We start from the raw sequence: 23,401 nt of genomic DNA, 5'->3' as shown, positions 1-23,401 counted from the left end.
AATGCAGCCGCAGTGCGATTGTGGAACATAGAGATTTTTCTCGTAGTTTAGTCATAGATCAATTCCTTGAAGACGTTCCACCTCTCATCCAAGAGGCTTCATCACTTCTGACTGACTAGTTGGGAGTTCCAGATACTTATACCCTTAAGGATCCATTAACACCTGAGTTTTGGTAGTTTTAGTTTCGGTTTGGTGCTCCTCCCCCCTCGTTATGTGAGTCGTTAGTGCTAGTGAGTGTGCTTGGTTGTCTGTCTCTAAGTGTCGCCCTGTGATAGACTGGTGTCCTGTCCAGGATGTCTCCTGCCTTCACCCTGAGTCAGCTGCGACCCTAGTGAGCATTGAGCGGTGTATAGATAATGGATGGATGGATGGATGGATGGATCGTTGCATTGACTCGGAAATTCTACATGATTGCAAGCCTCAGTGCTCATTCTGATTTATTGCTCATATTAAATTCTCTTGTTGACCTGTTAGGATTTTTGTTGTTTTTCTCCAAATGTGGCCAATATCACAATCCCACATGCATAAAAAATAACATGAGGAAATATGTGACATGCAGCACTCTGTCTCTCCTAAAGATTTTTATGGAAAGACACTCAGATCTGACCTGCTGCATAAATTCCGATGTGACTCTTCAATCTGAGGTTGCTTTGCCAAAAAATCTGGCTTATATCTTGATATTATTGATTCAATTTAGGATCATATATAGCAGTGGCCCAAGTCAGAAATGAAGAGTTGTTGTGAATTGTGCTGTTCACATTGTTCACACATATGCAACATATGACCCCCCCCCCCAAAAATACAGATGTTTGCCCCTTTTGTCTGCAGTCTGAACGTGGCATTAGAGTTTTCGCTTATTTGTGACAGTATTTGCATCCATGAGGTTCTAGCTCAGTTTTACCCTCTAATTTTTTATGAGATGCTTGAAAAGAAGGCCAGAGTAAAAGCTCTGCTCTGTGTATTTGTTGGTTCATTCATGTGTAATTGAAGTACTCTCTTTTTAGGCCATGCAGGGCCACTAAGAGCCTTGTATAAGGACAATGTGTGCTCATACACGAGGCAGCATGGCCACAAAAAAAAACATGAACCAGGTCTGTTTTGTGCTGCCGTCTCATGTTCAAATGAGCAGGTGAAAATTAAGGTCATTGCGGCTTCAATTATATCTAGCCATGTGTGTCACCCAAGTTCTTCCCCCGGTTTTTGTCAAAATGCTCAGCAGTTACTACTTGTTGGTCTAATAATCCTAATAGTTACATTCATATTTTAAAACACATAATTTCATGTCCAACTCAATCAGTCATTGGAACTATGATGGAACACAACATTATATGTTATCTTCTGTCTTTTTGGTGCTTTTCTTTGTGAAAGAATTCTTAATGGATGTTTAAAAGTGAGGTCAAATATCAGATGGGAAATATTTGAAGTACAACATTCTTCTACATATATATCAGAATGAACTGAATAAATATGTGTGTTGGTTGTTTGTGTCTTGCTGACCAGATGCGAACAGACCGCAGAAGGCAATGCAGGTTCAGTAGACTCAGTCTTCACTCGATAGATCAGAATGCTTTTAGACAGTATCAAAAAAGGCATTCCCAGCTGGCAAATGGAACCAAAGGGCTGGCGCACAGTGGTGAGGGGCAGGCAGGTGGTCACAAATGCAGATACAGAGAGACAGAATAGGATTCAAACTGGCACGCTAAGTCTGCTTGGCAGCTTGGACGATCTGGCAGAGTGTGAATATTGGCCGGGCACACTGTATACTGTGACTGTTGAAGCGATGGGGAACAGGTGTGCAGGCAGGTGACTGGTTCTGTAAGAGGCTGAAGCAGGAACTCAGTGGGACGACTGGTGGACAGGTGTGGAATGACAGGTCGGATGTAACAACAGATGTTTGCAAGTAGTACCGTAAATAGTTAAAATGTCCTGAAAAAGTGTAATATTTATCCAATCAAATCAAATCAAGTTTATTGTCATGTTGCTGTACAGACAGTACTACAGGCAAGATGAGAGAGCGTTTCTTCAGGATCATTTAATTAGTAAGTTTTGCCGAATGCATGTCTGGAATAGGCAAGACACTAAACGTTCACTCTCGCTGTCTCCTGAAGGGGGCGCTGCATCCATGCGCGCCGCCATCACGTTGAACATGTTGAACCTCTTCAGGTCCTGGTAGGTCTTCAGGGACACACATGATGGTGTGACGATGATGAAGTCGCAGATGCTGCCTCACAGCTAGCTGTCTGTCTGTCCGCCCAGATTAATGTCGTTCCCTCCAGCTGTATGTCCGTCTGGGATGTCGTCATGGAGCCATGTTTCTGTTAAAGCAAACACACAGCAGTCCCTCCACTCTCTGCGGGTTTCTCTCAGCAAACGTCCAGCTTGTTGTGGAGGGAGCGGACATTGGAGAGTAGGAGGACGGTCCTGCTGGTCTGAAGGGGTTAGCCTTTAGCCAGCATGGATTACATCAGTTATTTAAGAAACAGGAAATTGAATATATTCTAGACTCATTACATGTAAAGTAAAATGTTTCATGCATTTTTCTGTTTTAGTTTTTATGTTTATGACTTAAAGCCTCTAAAATTTTAAAACCATACCTCATAATATTAGAATATTTCATTTTAAGTTACAGCAAATTACTATTAAATCAGTGTAAATACTGTGTGTCTCACAAACATCCGTGAGGGGACGACTGCAGCCTGAAAGTTGTCCAGAAGACGACCTTCGACCTCCTCCTCAAGGAGCCACAGCAGGCCATTGCTGAAAGTCAGCTTTCCATTATCTCTGTTGTTGGCAGAGATAATAGAAAGTTGACTGGAAGGGAAACGTGTGGTGGGAGAAGGTGCACAAGCAACAAGGATGCTCACAGCCTTGAGAGGATTGTCAAGAAAAGTTGATTTAAGAACTTGGGAGAGCTTTACAACGAGTGGACTGAGGCTGGTGTCAGTGCATCAAGAGCCCCAGAGCACAGATGGCTTTAGGAAAGAGACGATAACTGTCACATTTCTAATATCCTGAACCAGGACACCAGAAGCATCTTAACAGAGCAGAGAAGAAAAGAACTGGGCTGTTGCTTAGTTGTCCAAAGTCCTCTTTTCAGTTGAAAATAAATGTTGCATTTCATTTGGAACGATTCAGTGAAAGTCTGGAGGAAGACTTCAGAGTCACAGAATCCAAGGTGTTTGAAGTCCAGTGTGAAGTCTCCGTAGTCTTTGATGGGTTTTGGTGCCATGTCATGTGCTGACGTTGGTCCATTGTGTTTTATCAAATCCAAAGTCAACGCCGTCGTCTACAAAGAGATTTTCGAGCGTGTCACGCCTCCATCTGCTGACGAGCCTGTTGGAGATTTCCTTTTCCAGCAGGACTTTGCACCCAAAACTACTATCAAATGGTTTACCGACCATGATATTACTTGATTGGCCAGCCGGCTCACCTGACCTCAACCCAATAGAATCCCATATGTGCATTCTCCAGAGGAAAATGAGAGAGAACCGACCCAAAAATATAGACGAGCTGAAGGCCACTATTAAAGCAACCGGGCCTTCAATAACACCTCAGCAGTGCCACAGGCTGATTGCTTCCATGGCACGCTGCATTGATGCAGTAACTCAAAGTAAAGGAGCCCCAACCAAGCATTAAATATATAAATGTTCATACTTTTCCCAAGTTTGACTTTTCTGTATTGTAAATCCTTTTTTTGGATTAATTTTAGGCAATAATGGGAGATACTGGATTTCTGATTTTCATGAGCTATAAGTCATTGTCATCAAAATTAAAACAACAAAAAAAAAGGCATGGAATATTTCACTTTACTTGTCATAAATACAGAATGTATAAAAGTGTACATTTTTTAATTAAACTTTAAAAAAAGAACTTTTTTCTTCAACCATATTCCAATTGTTTGAGATGCTCTAGTAGATAATATTCAACCCTGAATGTGCGCCTCAGAGTGTGTGTCTGTGCTTGTGTGTGCGTGTCTGTGCTGTAAGTGGGTGTGATGAATGGAGCAGAGCAGAGAAAACTAAATGCATTTGCATCAAACCCCATCAGACGGCAGATTTACACTGGAGAGGATTTATAGTGTGAACTCTGTGTCCTTCTGTGTGTTGTCTGTGAAAGAGAGGGTTACAGCTGAGCAATGCTGCTGTGTGGAAATTAGGGAGCTGCAGTTTTGATCTTTCGTGACTCAGTCAAAAAACTCTTTTCACCAATGAGAGAATGGTAGTTATTCTTTACATGCTGTTTTGGAATCAAACACATCGAAATATGTCGTCTCACATAGAAAAAGGAAGGAAAAAAAACATAAAATAAGACGATAAAATGAGCCTATTAACCCTCATGTGTGACTAATGTACTTAGATGTGCTTTTCTTACAATTAATAGACTAATGCTACACTTGTGAGAACAGTTTAATGGCTTATGACTGATTTAGCTTTGTAGCGGGATTCATGTATATCCCATGAGGAAATTTGATTATGTAGTTAATCCTCACAGTCATAGTTTGACGAGCGAAAACCGAGAGTCTACCGAACATCGAGTGGTTTAACGTTCAAGACTATAGATTAGCAAAGAGCTCGCTTTTGTTCTAATGTCAACAAAAGGCTCTTAGAAGGTTTGCACTGGTGTGGGTTTTGGTATCTACCACCTTTGTCACAGTAGTAAATGCAAATGACTCTACTTCTACTGCATGTTTCTGGACAACAGCAAATAAGTCTGTTCCATATATAGCAGCTCTACAGTTTACCTTTGTTTATCAGGGTCCAATTCCTAATTAGAGACTTTGCAGCATTTAGTTGAGCAAATAAAATGTAGCCTGTCAGGATTTATTATGAGGCTTGGAGAATTCATTGGATTTTAACTAGTCAAAAAAATCAGGGAAAAGCGTGAATGTGGGGGGCATTTAAAATGTCACTGAAATCGCTTGCTTTGATAGAGGAGGACCTTTGAGTTCATTGTCGGCCTCTTTATGCTATTTTGTCCCTCCGCTGATTATTCACGGGCAGCGACTGTGCTTCTGTTGTGCACTATTGTCGAGAGTGTCAGAGACGGAGAGGGAGTGTGAAATACTAAATGAGATGAAGATGCGGAAAAGCGGTGATGAGAAAGATTAGTCATGCTCGCAAATATTTCTTTTGTCTAACCGGTCTGGTGTGAGCTGCTTCCGTCTGCTTCTTTTGCTACAGTGTATTTGCTATGACAAAGTATGAGTGAGTGGGACTCAAATGACATACTCAGCCAAGATCAATTTCTGCCCTGCTTCAATTTACGCGGTAATTTCACACAATAAATCATCTATAACGATAGAATTTGTTGTGATTGGCCTGCCTCACAGGTCAGTGGAAGTGGAACTGGCGAAAATTCTCAAATGGAGGAAGAGAGTGTTCATCTCCCTGCCACTAACACTGTCTCACAGAGTAAAAACCTGAATGTGTAAATGAGCTGTGAAAGCCAGTGTGTTGTTTGAGCTACCTATTTTTTTTTTTTTTTTAGTAGTGAGTTATTGAGGACAGCTGTGTTATTGGAGAGAAGAAGGGTGGTAATTTTGCTCTACTACTCCAGAAATTGCCATAATACAGTTTTATTTTCTCTCAACACAGAGACATCTGAGCACAGACAAAATAGTCATTGCAGCAGATAATGAACGACAACATTAAAACCGCTGACAGGTGAAGTGAATGACACTGATCCTGTTGTTGAAATGCGACGTTCTGCTGGGAACCCTGAGTGTTCAAGTGGATGTTACTTGACATGTATCACCTGCCTTAACGTTGTTGCAGACCAAGCACACAACCTCCATGGCAACAGCACACCCTGAAGGCAGCGGGCTCCCCCAGCAGGACAATGCACCCCGCCACACCGCAAAAAATGCTCTGGGACAGGTCAAGAAACACAACAAAGAACTGAAAGCGTTGACAAAGCCTCCAAATTCTGAGCTCCCAATCTGGTTTAGCATCTTCAGGATGTGCTGGGGCCTGCAAGGTGGAGCAGTGGTTAGCACGGTTGCCTCACAGCTAGAAGGTCGCCGGTTCGCATCTCGGTGAGGACACCCGGGATCTTGCATGCAGTGTGGGTTCTCTCCAGGTTCTCCGGCTTCCTCCCACACAGTCCAAAAACACGTTGAGGTTAATTGGTGATTCTAAATTGTCCATAGGTGTGAATGTGAGTGTGCTTGGTTGTCTGTCTCTAAGTGTAGCCCTGTGATAGACTGGTGACCTGTCCAGGGTGTCCCCTGCCTTCACCCTGAGTCAGCTGGGATAGACTCCAGCCCTCCACGACCCTAGTGAGGATCAAGCGGTGTATAGGTAATGGATGGATGGAGGATGTGCCGGGACAAGCCTGATCCACCCATGGAGGCCCTCCCTCACAACCCACAGGACCCAAAGGATCCTTTGTCTTTTTTCCAATGGGTCAAAGCTGTTTTGGTGACATGAGGGGGCCTACACAACAAATACAGACAGGTTACCTTAATGCTCTGTAGCTGTTTGGTGTATATAAAATACTGATGCATATTTGTGTGTAAAATATTTTTCACAGATTCACATTTTGAATTATTGTAAAGGTCTAATGGCAACTGGCTGCTGTAACAGGGCCACAGCATCTATTGCTTCCCCAGTGAAAGTAATGTATGAAGCTTTTGAGGCTTATCGATTCCACGGTCATGTTCAAATTAGATCGCGGCTGACTCTGCCTTTGTCATATTTTCTGCACTTCAGAAGAATGGATGTGTTTAATATTTGCAGATGTGTTACAATTGTCAATTATTCAATTAGACAGGATGTTAAAGGCTTTTTGCAGATCTCTGTCTGTCTTGGCAGTAGTAATGAAAACAATAGTTTCCTGTGCTTGCATGAGTGAAGATTAGCTTTAAGCAAAGGATGTTACCCAGTAATGGAACATTGACGTTTATATCCCCTCTCTTTTTTCTAAATGGCAAATTTGCTTTTGTTGCATAATTACTTAAAGGGTAAAGAGGGAAATCCTGTTATGGGTGACTCTCGCAGCCTTGGCTGCCTCTATGCTCACCATTCATCCTGCAGCGAGCTGCCCTGCAAGGCAGAGGTCAAGCATTAGCCTACTTAGCTATCATGGAGTTCATTAGCTGGAGGCTAAAGTTTAAAATTAGGTCATAGTTGATAGGATTTTCCCATTCATTTTCCCTTTGCCCGGCCGAATCAGACCTCGTCATTCTGTAACTGTCCTGGTTACCCATGCATGGTGGCTTCATGGAAAATTTACATAGCGTACTTTTAGAAAAAAAATAGTGCATGTGTGTGGGTGTTTGGTGTGGGCTGATGGCTATGCACCAGACAGGCCTCCAGAATGGGTGGCTTTCTTGTAGTGTGACAAAGGGCTTCCAGTGATAGAAAGAAAACTTTCTTTTTATCAGTAGTCTTTTAAACAACTTACTCAGACTGACTCAATAATTGTGTGGCATCAGAAACTTAATTTTCTGCTTGATTTTCTCCGAGGTTACACCTACTTCTTGGTGTCTTATTTATTAGAAGCAGAATACTAATGCTTCGGCTTGCCCTTGGGATTCATTCATGCAAATGTATGTAATTTTGAGAGCAACGTGTGTGTTAGTCTCAAGTATATTGGAGCTATATATCTTTGCATCCAATAAAATATATATATACACTCAGAATGTAAGATCAGAGAGTCGGATGTGTGGATAGACAGATATGCTGCATGTATATAGTTATGAATGGAGGCTTTGGGCGGCAGAGGTATAGAGATGATAAATGAGGTTGGGGGTTAGAGGGAGCTGGAGGCAAAATGGTAGTGGAGAGCATTTAGTAACGCACTATTTGATAATGTGGTCATGGATGCCAAAGAACACAATGCCAGCGTGAGCGCATTTCTTTTCTGCTGTTATCATAAATGCATTGTGAAAGTGCACGCAATATCAAAGTATTAAATGCGTTTGCTCTTTGGAGGAAACTGTTTTGACTTGTCCAGTGTGATTCACAAGCTAAACCGTACGCCACATATTTGTTAATGCACAAGTGCGGGGAAGCATAATTCACAAAGGGCCCCCCTCATAAAATGTATTGCAGAGTAATGCTATTCCTCCTTCACTGAAGCATTGTACTGTTGTTAGCAGCGTATTGTGTTTATGAATGAGAATGCCTGCATTATTTTCAATTTATAATAACACTACACAGAGAATGTATGTGCGATGTTGTTATGAGATGCCCGATCCCACAGAGCATTTGGATAGTAACTAAACCCTGCTATCAATGCAGTATTATTGCAGCTGCAGCTAATATAAAATTTGACGTAGGACACAAACACCCACGTAGACACACACACATACACACAGCTGCATGGCACAGGATGAGAGGACGTTTCCAACGGGGAATCCTTCACACACAAAGCTCCCCTTATGGATAATCCCACAAAAAAAAGATGATAAATGTAGTGCTTTGAAGAAAGTAGAGACATATCTGGTTGGAAACAACTTATTCAAGCACTAACAAACAAATATAGACGTGGAACTTGGGATTTCTAAAAACATGCAGACAGTTGAGCTGAAATTGTTTGGACTGTTTCTAATTTGAGATGCTGTATTTGTCTCCGTGTTGTTGATGTGTGACGTTGTGCAATCTGTGCGTGCACATACAACGAAAATGGAGTTGTTTATACAAGCAGTTTGTGGATTTAAATATTACCATATTTCCAAGAATACCGAGATACAAAAACAGGAGCATTAGTCAATAGTCACACAGCTCCTACTGTCATGTAACGCTTGGTTTGGCACATTGCTGTAATAATGGAGATTGCGCCAGCTCCCTACAATATGTCTGTGTTCCTCTCCTCATTATTCTCCGTATTTCCTTTCACTTTGAATATCCATATCTACCCCTTGATTCTATACCCCACCCACTGTCCCTCCGTTTTTTTTTTTTTCCTCATTTGGTTTTCCCTCCCTCTATCTTACACTTTCTCTCCTCCCTCTGTTTTCCCTCCCTCTTCTCTGGCTCTCTCTTTCCCCCACTCTCCCTCTGTTCTCTCCAGCATCCTGCAAAATCACCCCTTGCCATCTCTCCGTCTGTCTGTGCATGCACAGGACTAAGTGTTTTTTTTTTTTTTTTTTTTGCGTCCTGGTCCGGGTGAGTGTTTGTGACCATGTGAGGCTGCATGTGCTCCTTTGACAAGACGAAAGGTAGTGAAGGAGAAGGAGAGAGAACAAGAGGAGAGTAGACGAGGAGCAGGAGGTGGGGGCTGGATATGGCCATGTGGAGGATGTTTTGGCATTCGAACTGTAGCTGACCTACGGTACTACGTGTGAGACGGGGCAGTGAGTCCATGTGTGTGTGAGATGGGATCCGCTCTGGGCAGAAGACAACCAGCTAAGAAAAAGCAAAGAAAAATTAAAGAAGCCAGGAAGGCCAGGCTCAATAGTAAGGTACCCCAATTGCTCTCATCATCTCTTTAATTTTGCCATTACCTCTGGTGTTAACACATCTTCTTGTCCCTCTGTCGCTCTGTTTTTCACACTTCCTATCTCCACCACTCCCCAACCCATCCCTGACTACCTGTCTGTGCTCTCGCTTTCTCTCTTTCTCTGGCTTTCGTTCTGTTGTTATGCTCTGCTGCATGTTGGCTGTGTGAGGAGCTGGTGCAGTCTTGTCTGAAACCCTGACAGAATGCTAATGTTTTTCTCTGCACTGGTTCAGTTACTCACGGTGGGCTGGGATCAGTGTGTGCATTTCTATATATGTCTGTGTGCGCCTGTTGTGCTAGAGGTTGTGTGGATGTGTCTAGTTGTGACCAGTGTCAGTGGCTGTGTTCTGCCTTTTGGATCTTGAAGTAAGCGAGGCAAAAAAATTGTATGTGCATGCAAATGTCTGTATGTGACAGACAATCATGAATGCAAGTGTGTGTATGTGTGTACATGTGAGTGCATGTGTGTATGTGTGCACATGGCAGGGTGTGTGTTAGGATTTGTCAGTGCATCTTCCCAGAACAAAATAGGTCTTTACTACGATGATGCTTTGGTTGTGTCATTCTACTGTGTTAACGTGCCACTGATGCTCCCTGATGGAGATGATCTTACTATGTGTGTGTTCCTGACTGAGAGGGACAAAAGTGCAAGATAGCTAAAACAAAATAGCACAATAGTTGGGGCAGTGTGGAGAAACTTGTTAAGCTAAGTAACCGCCACTATTTTCTGTGAACCCTTACCGAGAGTCTCAGAGCTGTCAGTCTCAGACAGTGAGGGTTCAGCAGGTGGCAGCTGTCAACAGGACGCCCTGCGGGCAAGCGTGACTCAAGCTACTGCACATATGGGCAGCCTGACCTATGCTACAAAATCTCCCACACAAGCACATCTTCCATCTTCCCATTGGGTCTATTATTGATTCAGTATGTATAGGTTATGAATAGCTCTTATTTAGAGCTTAGTATTATGTCCTATCTGTTGTTTTCAGACTTTGTTTTCCATATGCTTACAAATTAAGCCGGTCTAAGTAACAGCCATTTAAACTACACACTCAATTAATGTGCGATTTGTCTTATTTTGTTTTGGTCCCGGCTTGTGGAGAGACAGTCTAAATTAACATTACAGATACCTAATTATGCCCTATACACTGGGATGCTGCTCCTACCCAACTGTGTTTGTGTCATCTCTGTGTCGCTGGCTTTTAAACACGTGTGCAAGTTCTTCCCGGAGAAATTGCAGCACTACACCACTTCTTCACCGCAACAGTATCTCACCTCCCATCTCAATTTTTCATTTTGACCGAGTGCCTACGTAGGGGCGTGTACGAGAGAAACAGTGATTAGACGGTTTCAAAAAAAAAGAAATTGATTCTGTTTTGTTCGGTATGCTCTGAAACCAGGCCATGTAGAAACTGTAGCCCTCGGCTGTTCATAATACACCCCAGTGAGCTCTATGTGGGTCTCTGCTTGTAGGTACTGCTAATGTTAATTCTTTGGGCTCTGCTGATGCTATTAAAGTCGATTTTAGAGTGTCAGTGCCGTTGTCCGTAGCGTCCCTTTAGTTTTTCACTAGTTTGCTTTGTATTGTGGCACTGACAGATGAAACTTTACGATAAATCACAATAGAACAACTTTTGGAAGAATTTTGCATCACCAATGTTGGTGTTGGTGACACCAGGCGATGAGCCAAGCCCAAGTTGGTAAAATCCAACATCTTTTTGTTTGTTGTCCACCAGTAGCTCTTTTCCGCAGTAGAGATGATGCAGTTACCTCCATAGTCGCCTTCTGTGAATTATGACTCATCCTGAAGAGACGTTTCTGTAAATATGCGAACACCACAGCCACATGGGTAGACTGTTCGGATGGAAAATGTATGTAATCTTTCCTGTTCACAGATAATATTAAGCCTATAGTTAAGCCATTAATTAATCAAATTCTGATTTATAGTTAATTTACAAATTAAGTTAGGAGTGTAGTATTTGTAGTATGTATGTGTTTATTCTTTGCTTTTCCAAAAATGTTATGTCCAAACATATCCATACCCCTTGAAATAGTTTGAAGCTTCTTTACCATTCCAGATAGTCCTGGTTATCGCTAACACGTTCTAGACAATCGTGACGCACTACATCTCTAGTCAGTTACTAGTCAGTTGATAGTCATTGACAGTCAAAGAGCTTCAAGAGCTTCCTGGGTCTGTCACTGAGAGAGAGCTGTGCATTGTGGTTGCTCCCGAGACTGTGGAAGGCTGTAAAGCCATATCCAAGTGCTTTCAAGTGCCAGTGGCCACAGTACAAAGCATAATCAGAGAGTACAAGGAGGTTCACACTGTGAAAAATCTGTAAGAAGCCAAAAGTGACCCCTCTGCTGGCAGGAACGCTCATGTGAGAGGCCAAAAACAATCCAAGAATCATCGCCAAAGCTATCCTGATGAATTTGAACAATTCTTGTACCAACATCCCAAGTAGACACTTCAGCTGTCACTGCACAAGGCTGAATCCATGGATGGTGACAAAGAAGGATCCCACTTCTCCAACAGAGTCATGCCTGGCCTTTACAATGGCTCACCTGGGTAAAGATGAATGCTCTTGGTCATCAGTTCTATGGGCAAATGAGATGAAGATGGACTGGTTGGATATAGAGACGTAGCCTTCACTTGGCGAAAGAAAGGAGAAGCTTTCAGCTCCAAGAACACCATTCTCACAGTTAAGCATGGTGGTGGGAATGTAATACTTTAGGGGTGTAAGTGGGCCAGGGAACCTTGTCAAAGTAAACAGCATCATGAAAAAAGAGGACAACATTAAGATTCTGAAGGAAAACATCATGCAATATGTAGAAGGACTTGGCCTTGGGCAGCATTGTACCATCCAACAAGACAATGAACTGAAACATAGAGCCAAAGTGGTCAAGACAAGGGTAAAAGAAAACAATATCAACATTTTAGAGTGGCCTAGCCAGAGTCCAGATCTGAATCCATTCAGAATCTTTGGAGTGAACTGAAGACCAGAGTGGTGGCAAGGAAGCGTTCCAGCCTCGAAGATCTGGAGAGGATTCATCCAAAATCCCAGCAGGGACATGCAAAAGCCTTGTTAGCATTCAGGAATTTCGGAGGGAAAGGATGGTCTTCCACATGGGATTTTTTTGTAAAAATGAAAAATAAAAAGAAGAAAAAACCCCATAAATAACACAACAATACATTCTCTAACACAATGCCTTACTGTCTTTTGTCCCTTGTTTATTTCTTTTTCATCCAAATGAGAACTAATGGACAAAATGTACTATAGTTTAAAATTTGGTATGAGTTTAAATAATTTTGGACTGCATCAATGTGTGAGAATTCAAAACATATATAAGACCACACTTGTTACCACTCATGTTTCTGACATACAGTGGAACTTTCACGCATTTTGATTCCATTCATCGATCCATTTGTCTCGATTGAAACTGAACTTTTTGTTTAGTCTTGATCTTTACACCTCATTTCCCAAGTTGATTTCACAGTGGAAAAATAGCACATTGTACATCCCACTAACTGGAGACTCTTCATTCTAGGTCAGGGTGTTTGAATAGATGACTGTAAAATAGGATGCCAGCGGCATAAAGTAACAATAGAGTTCTAATAATTATTGGGTTGAACAAATACACTTCCCACATGCCCCCCGTCTCAGCCTGGAGCTCGCTTGCTGGCCTCATCTGTTCTCTCTCTGTAGCCCGTAGGCCTGTTTTCAGCCAAGGTTCAAATGTAGGGGAAGATCATTTTTTTTGCGATATTTTCAGCTTTATTTTGACACAAGTTTTACTTGACTGCGCTCCAGCTTACCTCTGGTCTGTTTAGCTGTGTTTCATCCTCTGGCTCCGTCCCCCTGCTGTCTGCCTGCTTGTGTCCTGGTGTCAGTTTGAAAGCACATGACTGGACCTGATTCAGCTTTTTCTTTCTCTGGACTCTTTGATTCTGATGACAGCATGCATTCCCCTCATCCTCTCTGCCCAACCTGCTTACAAACACAAACACACAAAATGACAGTCATGCATACAAACAACAGTCGAGCCTGCTGTCATGTTTCATGTGACAGAATTTATGAACTGTAACTTAGATGAAATCCTGACTCGTAGTCTTTTAGTCAACCCAGAATTTTTGTCCTTGAATGTTGTGGTTTTCATCTACACATGGTCAGCCTGCAAACATTGTGATACAATGGATTTTAAATAGTTAGAGAAATGTGTAATTATATCCAAAGAATCTTCTTAAACCGTAATCAAATTTTCCATCCTCCATCTGTGTGCTCGGTATTATGCCAACCATTATATTTGTGCTCAAATATGACTCGATGCATCATTCTATCTCAGTCCTCAGCATTGTCTGACGCACAATTGGATGCATCTGATTATTTGCACATTATAGCGTCTGCCACTTGGTTTTAATTGCAATCCATTATAATTTCTGTGAATGTAGCCACATTACGAGCTTACACGAGTGTTTCATTTTCAAATACAGACTGTGGGTGGTGTATTGCTGTACAACACTTATGAGTCGGCTGCCTTTCATACAGATTTTTCCTGCGTTTGTGTCTCAGTGTAGCCTCAAACAGAAGCCTACACACACATATTTGTGTTCTTGTTTATGCTTTTTCCGTCTTTTTTTTTCATTAACCAGTTGGCAAGTAAACCTGAGCTCAATTGTCCTGGTGGAATAGACAATGCTGGACAAAGCTATGCTGCCAATGTGGCCAGGAGGGTGGGTGGAACTGGTTGCGGTTGAGTGTACAACAGCATGTTGTGGGGGGGTTCCCATACAATAAGCCTGTGCTCTGCAACTTTGTGAGTGTGTTGTTTAGCGGGAAAGAGGCTGTGGCTTTACCCTGCTTTGTTCTAGCCTTTTTAGCCGACCCTTTCAGATATCTCCCAGTGGCCCAAACTGTGCTTCATCAAGAGGAATACTAGATATCATACGGAGCTAAATCGTATTACTTCTTGGAAAGGATTACCCACGAGGCACCATGCTGTTGAGGTCAGAGAGAGCAACCAGGAGCCGGGCCACAGAGGTTAGACGCAACACGTTACTGCAAGAGTGATTCATAAGATCAAAAGTAAATGCTGATTTATGAGACTGACATTTTTTTATTATTTAAAAACCCATAATGTGGAGCAACGTGCACAGTAGTTTGGTTTGTAGCATCTTGTTTATTTGTTAGTTTTGAGTTTTATGAACCTCCAGTTAAAAGTGTGTGTCCAGGGATGCACTTCAAGTTTATTATGTTGTGCACAGTAAACTATGTGTTATTTTACAAGGATATATAATTCAGTTTTTAATTTTGTAAGTGTAATTTATTTGTCAGCAACGTACCAAATTATTTCTGTTCTGTGAAGGAGTTACAGATATGTGTTTATCAGAAACAGAGCATTTAATTGTTAAAACAACTGCACTGCAATTTGTCTCATTGTGTCCCGTTTTAGTTTTTATTTCATGTTGAAAGTGGCACCAGGTCGCATAATAGGGTAACCATGCTAGTGTGTGCATGCTGTGTCAGCAGATGGCTCGGTTCCAGATGAAAAATGCAGAGAGGATTATTTTACTCCTCTGCTTTTGTCTCTTTTCCTTGTTGTCCTTTTTTTTCTGCTACAAAAACACAAATAAAAAAGACCAGAACTCCCCCCTACATGGACTAAACAAACAGAAAAAAATCTTAGTTAAAGGACTCTCTCAAATACTAAATGTCTGTGAGGCCAGAGAAGCGCTGCAGGGAGCGCGTTATTTAGAACAGGTATCAGGATTATGATGATAACGACTCCGCCTCGTGTGAACTAAAGCAGGCTGTGAGAAGACACTGGGCTTTGGATAGAGGTGTAAAAGTGAACTGCCTGTTTGGCTGAAACATTTACGGTCAATGATGTGTTTGCTGTTGCCATAGTGACGGCACACCATCACTGTCTCTGAGTGTAGGCTTTTTACTGCACTCATACTTCATGAATAAAATGTGTGTGTTTAGTGTGCTGAATTATGAATCAGTGTGTGTATTTTGTGTGTGTGTGCATGTATGTGTGTGCATGTATGTGTGTGTGCATGTATCCAATAGATTTCATCCTTAAGCCTTCTGTGACTTTTTTTTTGTGGTGTTGGACTCTAAGCTTAAGGGTGTATCAAATTACTCAGCGATTTATTTTACTGCTGTACAGTAAAGGTTGAAGATTCCCCTCACAGAAAATCCTCTTCCTTGGGATCAAATCCACACTCTGTCACTCCATATATTGGTCTTTTCGTAGCTGAGAGCATTACATTTTAAGCCTGTTAGGTATGGATATTGGAGATTACTGCAGCGTTCCGTCTCTCAGACAAACATACTGTGGGCAGAGGCCCAACCAGACATACATACAGGCACAAGTACAGAAACTTATAGACACGCGCAGATCAAACACACCAATCTGCACCGGCAGACAGAAAGCGGTGCGTCTCAGCTTTTTAGTCTCCGGGGAGTTTAAACACCCACGTTAAACTAAGAAGGTTAATTAATATGTTCCATTAATGGGCGGCTTTATTAAATCCACCAGCAAGATAAAATATTCAACATATTACTCAACAGTCAATATGTGTTATTACTGTAAAGGAGTACGCCACCGAAAAGCTTTGTTTTGAGCATCAAACAGTCATCCAAGGCTTAAAACGTGTCTTTGAAAAGTTGGTCGCTTTTGGAGAATAGCAGTTGTAGTCAGCTCGGATTTACCTTGTTTTCCAGCAGCCTTTTAGATTCGCTGCATAAAACAAGTGTCATAATCCATCCACATCAATTAGGTTTACCTGCTTTATCCTGTAGAAGCTCATTAGGGCTGGATCCTGTCAGGGCTAACACAAAGAGACAAACAACTCCCATTTCAGAACCACTAGTTAACCCACAAACTGAACCCAGAACCTTCTGGCTGTGAAGCAACAGCACGAGCCACTGCAAAGCCATGTCGCCCCCAAACATCAACAGAAGCTTTTCAAACCACTGTTGGGCCACTTCTGTTCTTTGTTGCCCGTCCATGTACTCAGTATGTTACGCTCATTATTGGGACTTAACATGCCCAAGCATCGCTAAGCACGCAGCTTTGGTTTGCTGCTCTTGCTGTGGCAAATTTACAAACGAAGAGTTCATTTGCAAAAACAGATAACTCCGTCTTCACAAACCTTCAGAAAACCCACTTTTCCATTGTGTACCTGAGACAATATCAATCAAATCTAAGTTATGTCTATTTTTTTCATGTCATTTCTACTGAGTCAAATCCACTGAACTTCAGTTTGATTGATTTTATCTCAAGCAAACAACAAAAAATATGTTTTCTGAAAATCTACAAAAATGCAGTTATCTGTTTTTGCAAATGAACTCTTCAAATGTAGGAGAAAACACAGATTGAGAGTTTTAATTTCAGCCATAGACCCCAATTCTGAAAAGTGACACCAACACTGCAGTGCCTTAAACCTGCACTTTTCCTAACTGCCAGCAGGGGGCGACTCCTTTGGTCGCAAAAATGAGTCAGATTGTATAGAACTCTGTGAGAAACCGACCCCACTTCTCACTTGATTTGTTGCCTCAATAAACATTTAACTAATAACTTTATGGTCTCTTTTAGGGCGCGCAGAAAAGTTTGTTTTGTTTCAATTGGTATAATCTGTAGTTATTGCTCTTTTTTTTTTAGAATGGACTGTTTTAAATTAAGACTGATAGAACCACACATTCTATCAAACTAGTTTCTTGATAAAGTGAATATTGCATGATACGATAATTTACTGCAGCACAGTGTTCATTTGGAAAATTATGGTCCAATATATAAAACAATAAACAAGAAAGCAGAGTATGCTTTAGGGCTAGGCTACCTCAGGATTGGGAGATTGCTACAGTGTCACCGTGCATAGTGTCCTCAGTCCGATCCACCCTTTCCATGTCATGTAATGTTTCAAAGAAACAAGGCGGTTATGGCAAAATTCTGAACTCAAGGATTCAAAACCGTAGTCCACAGACCAATCGGCGACATCTTGGTCGCTAAATCCGTCTTTTATATACAGTCTGTTCTTATCATGAGTCTGTCTTGTGTCAAACTGATGTTAAACACCATGGAAGCAAACCACATCTCCATAGCACTCGCAAACATAAATACGCAATCAGCACGGGCAAACTAAACATACTATTCATCTCAAAATAGGAATTGTAGTTATTCGTTAGTTTAATCGTTGCAACTGGACTTGCTTGAGTTCCTTGAAGACGTTTCACGTCTCATCCGAGAGGCTTCATCATTTCTGACTGACTAGTTGGGAGTTCCAGATACTTATATCCTTAAGGAGCCATTAACACCTGAGTTTCGTAAGTTTTAACGAGGGGGAGGAGCAGCAAACCCTCAACTGAAACCGAAAGTCAAGTGTTAATGACTCCTTAAGAATATAAGTATCTGGAACTCCCAGTCAGAACTGATGAAGCTTCTTGGATGAGAGGTGAAACGTCTTCAAGGAACTCAAGCAAGTCCAGTTGCTACGATTAGTCCACGAGAATAACCATGAGCTGGATGACTGAGAATCTTCACAGACATAGGAATCTCAGTGTTGCTGATGCTGCTACCTCATTCGCTTTGCTACGGCAACATGGTGACAGGCTCTTGATAATAATGATAATTAAAGTTTTTTTGCATTTCTGATCCATTAACTTGTTTCTGCCAAAGTATGTGGTCGTTTGGGGACAACTGCTTCTAATAGAGCTCATACTGAAGATTTAGAACTGAAACAAAACTGGATAGAGTCACTACAGAAAAGAAATCTTGGTTAGGGAAAGAAATATAAAATAAATATTGTAGTCAGACGTAGCTTTCTTCTATAGCTGTAGTCTAAATGTATTCCTTTTTGTTTGATTCTTGGAAGATTTTGTTCATTGTGGCACAAATTGAATCCTGCAGTACTTCAGCGAGCAATACCTGCAGTGAACCTGAGATGGACTGAAAGAGGGAAAAAAAAGAAAATTTAAATAGAAAAGCTCATCAGAGTCTGTCACATTTTTAATAAAGTAGACTCACCTTTTATTGTTTGACAACAAAGAAGATGCATATTGTGACATCTACAACGGTAAATGAAGAGCACACGTCGCCTCCACATGTTATTAGTAGGATGTGTTCATCAAAACAGCCTCGCTGTGTCTTTTATTAGCTGTAAGATTCAAAAGAAAATGTCACAGAGGAAAAGAAGACAAAAGCTCTATTGTAAGTAGAGCACTGGTTTGCCCTATTGTCGTTCCTGCTCACCCCTTTTCCTTTATCATGTCTTGTGCTACTCTCTTCCATTCCCTCCTCTCACGTGATTCCATTTTCTTCTGTTTCTGCCACACAACGTCACTGTGTTGCATTTTTAATAGGAACATGCTTCTAGACCGTCACACTCTGCAATAAATCCATGAATTATAGAATCAACTGACAAATAAAACTAGCTAAGCCATTTGACTGTGTTTTTCTTTTTTTTTTCTCTCCTTGTGATGAGTAGAGGTTTAAAAGGAGGAGTTTCTGTTTTGATAGTGAACCTGAGTGGAAGCTGCAGTCGACCGGTGACTGCTTCACTGTGCCGCCTCTGCTCGGTTTGCTTTGTGGTTTTTGCCAAGAAAAAAGTTGGAGTACATCTTAGTAAGGTGCTGTTTGCTTCACTCTTAAATCAATAAGTCCATATTTTATGCTACACGGTCAACAAAACCCATTTTTGTTCAACTGCATCAGCTTTAATGTGAGACGGTAATTTCTCATCCTCGTATTTCAAAAAAAAAAAAAATGTGCCTTGCATTTTAAAACCTTTTTCCCCTGCTTACTTAACAAATTAGCCGAACCTTATCTTTTCTTATTCATCACGTCCTCCTTTTTTTTTTTTTTTTTGTACCACTTATGACTCACTCAGCACTGTTTTATTATCAGTGTGCCATAGAGTTTGCCTTTTATTCCACAATGAAAAGAAAATCCTGTCACAACCAGGTCTTTGTAGTGTTCACCTCAACATGCACGACTCTAAGGCCAAATATTGAAGTATTTTTTGTTAATGTGTACTATGATACTATACTGCATTCAATTAAAGCCCTCGTGTCACTTCAGTTGTTGTTGTTTTTGACAAAAATGTGCTTTTGATAAAAAAACAAACAAATCACTTAATGTGACAAATGCTGCTGTTTAGAGAAAGAGGATCACTAACCAGAGGTGTAAATTACATTCCTACTGCTGCTTAAACCTGTTGTGTGAGCGGGGAGGTGGGGTGTATGATGAGAGTGCAGCCGGATTCTGTAGTTGTGTCTGTTTGTGTGTCTGATTAAAATGCAGTGCCCCTGCAGCAGGATGGCCTCTGTACAAAGCATCTGGGAGACAGGGGTCAAGGCCTGCCTGCTCTTGCTCCAGCCTTTATATAAGTGACTGTCAACAAAGAGTAGACAGACAGAGAATCAGGAACACTCTGTGCCAGATAAGAGTGTTTGCTGACGTGACTACACACAAGCGAAAGCATTTGTCTCCTCAACGTGTGTGTCGATGTTTGTAGAAATAGTACATCTGTTTCAAAGACAGCTTATTCTTTTTGCGTCGTGCGTTCGAAGTGTTTGTTCAGCGAGTGCTTACGAGGTAATGAATTAAATCAAATTAACCCGCAGCGGTTTCAGCTGTTTCGCTCATCCGAAAATCTCGGCGACACTGTTGGGTCGGATTTATCAGACTATCAGTCACTGTCTCCAGCGTTTTCCGTGTCAGTGTCAGTCAGGCAGAATCGACATGACAGCTTCATGCCGACAAGGTGTACCTGATGGGTTGGAGGCACAAAGTAGCTGCTTAGGAGTCGGTTGTGCAGTCGCTACAATATGATCGGTGACAATCTTAGTTAGTCGCTAGCTGTCAGGCGTTACCCAGCGAAAACACACAATGCAAACTTTTTCTAACGGACGAGGATGGGTTCTGTCTAATTGTATGATGCGCTGTAGCTTCCAAAGTAACGCACCAAAATCGGATGCGTTTCTCTCCCTTTTGTTAAAAGTGATTTATGATTTGCAGGCATTGCACAGTACTGGGCTACGGTACACTTGTCAAAAAAATAAAGACACTAGACGTATGCTTAGTCACTTAAGCGTGGTGGTCAACAAAAGTTACGGCTATACAGGTAAAACCACCACGTGACTGACTGGCAGCCCTTCTGACGGCTCAACCTGTCACCAACTACACCCACGTGACCCACATCACCATGACAAACCAATAAAACAAACTATTAACCCAGTGATCAGTACTCGAAAACAACATTTGCGGCTCCTACGTGTCGTATGACGGAATTGGCAATCAGCCTCGATGGTGATGTGGGAATATCTTCAACCATATGCTCGTCTTCATGATGCTGCTACAACCAGCATCGAAGCTCTGCGTTGACTTCCATGTCCGCTCCAGGCCCGTCTTCTTTCCCAACTGTTTAGGCTGCGCTCCGATCATCCTGATGCCTCGCGGTCCCCAGAGCATCCCCGTGACCCACTACACCGACTCACTGTGTCTGTTGCCTAAGCAGTTGTGACGTTTCAGAGCATGTGTGTATTTTATGGGCCAGCTCGCATTAGGACAGTATATGATCCTCCCGAATAAGCATCACGTTGGCGAGCGTTGTAATTGCTACTCATCCATGGCGAAGCGTGCTGTAGGCCAGCTGTGAGGGACCAGGGGCTGTGTAGCCATGTGGTAATGAGTGTAAATATAGGGCAGTGCAAGTGTCTGACACACATAGGTGCAGCCCGTGTTAAATCTGTGCCTCGCCGTTGTATGGATCACGCATGGATGCACACGAGCTATTGAACGGGACGTTAAGTGTGAACGCTTTCTTTTTATGAAGCCGCGGCGAAAACGCTTTATAAAAAGAGGGAAAAGACAAAAAGGAGAATAGCTGCACGAGGGGACCAGTGTTGTCTCTGTAATTTCTGGCCTCCTACCCAGGCTTTTATCAGGTAGTGGCAGATAATCCCCCCCTTAGTGGTGGAAGAGACGAGAACCTCCTCAGGGTTCTGGACTAAAAGAAAGAACGTCTTTTTTTCCATCTAGCTGGTAAAAGCTCTTCCACTCACTTCCTGCCACTTGATTGGTGACCCCATATGAAATCACAAAAACATATTCAATCCTCCGAATCCTGGCTTTATCAGGGACAATTCCCTGTAATCCATAGCTGTTAAACTTAGCAGGTTTGAGACTAATAAAGCTGAAGTTTCTCTAAGCCAGGGGTGTCAAACTGTGGTCCTCGAGGGCCACAATCCTGCATGTTTTAGATATGTCCCTCTTCCAACACACCTGATTCAAATGATCAGCTCATCATCAAGCTCTGCAGAAGCCTGATAACCATCCTGATCATTTGAATCAGGTGTGTTGGAAGAGGGAAACATCTAAAACATGCAGGATTGCGGCCCTCGAGGACCAGGATTTGACACCCCTGCTCTCAGCCCTGGTTGCTGCCTAAATATAAGGCTCACCAAGGTCCTGCTCAGTACCAGAACAGACCACAGCCAAGCCATGCAGTCCTCTAATCTGTGCCGTCTCTCTCTTGCAGCGCTTCCACCTGAATGTCTGTTTCGATTTCTGCTTGTGCATTCAGATGCCGTCCCTATTTTGCCCTTTTACTTATCATTTGTATCAGTCATTTGACTAATAATTGCTGGTCACGGCGCGGTTCAAGGCAACCAACCAAACCGCAGTGGAAAACCCATAATAGCCAGCTCCTGTTATCCTGTGGTGGAGTAATGTCTGTGGACACATACGGGGGTCCCTCACAGGTTACAAAACGAACATCAACTCAAAATTAATATTGGTGCTTAGAGTGTCATTAATTTAATTTATTACCTTTCAATTTGAGATTGCTTTTATGAGTTATCTGTCTTTATCAGATTCTTTCGTGGAAGTCGTCAAATGGGCCAAACGTTAATAGGCTTTTCGGAAAAAGTGACAAAAACGCATTTATATCAAAAGGCCGTACAAATCCAGCGGTGCAGTTGAAAAGTAATTTCTAATCATATGGAGGGCAGGCGAGGACACCTCGTCCCAGGCATCAAACTGACACTGCAGGCTATTTTCTTGCTTTAACACATTGGTAAATTGCCATAGATTCTAGGAGTTGATTATTGCTGCTGTTTCTTGCTCTGCTGCGCTGAGATGAGACACTATCTTTCATTTCCCCCCCTTTCCCCTCTTTCTGTTTTTTCTTTGTTTTTCTTCCCTGTCTTTTTTCTTGATCCAGCACAGCGGGGGCACTCCATCCTCGTGGCTGTAGTGTGTGCAGAGAACACTAGACAAGCTTCGACTCAAAGTTAAGATCAAGACGAGTGCCGCTAATGACTCAATATCTGTATCTGTAAATCTGTGCTCTCATTACCATTTGAGGTCTGAAACAGAACGTGCTGATTTGCATTTTAGCCGTTAGCCTCGAGCTAAGGAGAAAGGACACACGTGTAATGGGATGTAAACAAAAATACTATAAGAGGAGGAAGCCACTAATCATGTGAGATTACAGACAGGTAGCAGGTAATGGAATTAGCAATACATCACTGGCTTGGTCATGACCTTGCGCACTTTGTTTTTTTTTTTCTAGTAAACCATCCATTTCTGCTGTCTGAACATGCTATTTGTTGTTGCCTCAGTCGTCTCACAGTTTAATTTCAGTGCTGTTGCTGTTCTCACACCGGGCCAAAGCACTTATCACTTAGAATGAAGTGTGACATTCAAGTCGCAACCGAGGTGAGACATTGTAAGACTGAGCCTCTAAAGATGGCCGACATACCATGACAACTGTTTGAAAGTGACAGACGAGTTGTGCCCAGGATTTCTTCTGCTGTGTTGGTCGTCAGTATTGAATGGCTATTGAAAGGAGAACTGTCAAACTGTCAACTGGACTGTCGGTGCAATGACAGCGCACACGTTTTTTTTTTGTCCCCTAAAGGACAACATAATTTGTGTATAGCTTCCTCCATAA

The 23,401-nt window shown here is 42.1% G+C and overlaps 1 protein-coding gene across 1 annotated transcript in view; it reads left to right on the top strand.

Moving 5' to 3' along the window:
• The window catches only part of shank3a (SH3 and multiple ankyrin repeat domains 3a), a 185,339-nt gene that overhangs the window by 40,858 nt on the left and 121,080 nt on the right, over positions 1–23,401 (top strand). The gene's annotated exons all lie outside the window — the stretch shown is intronic.

Source organism: Stegastes partitus, unplaced genomic scaffold, assembly GCF_000690725.1.
Source record: "Stegastes partitus isolate 25-593 unplaced genomic scaffold, Stegastes_partitus-1.0.2 Scaffold709, whole genome shotgun sequence".
NCBI classification, from domain to species: domain Eukaryota; kingdom Metazoa; phylum Chordata; class Actinopteri; family Pomacentridae; genus Stegastes; species Stegastes partitus.
Note: the sequence above shows the minus strand (reverse complement) of the source record. Positions and strands in the feature narration are given on the sequence as shown.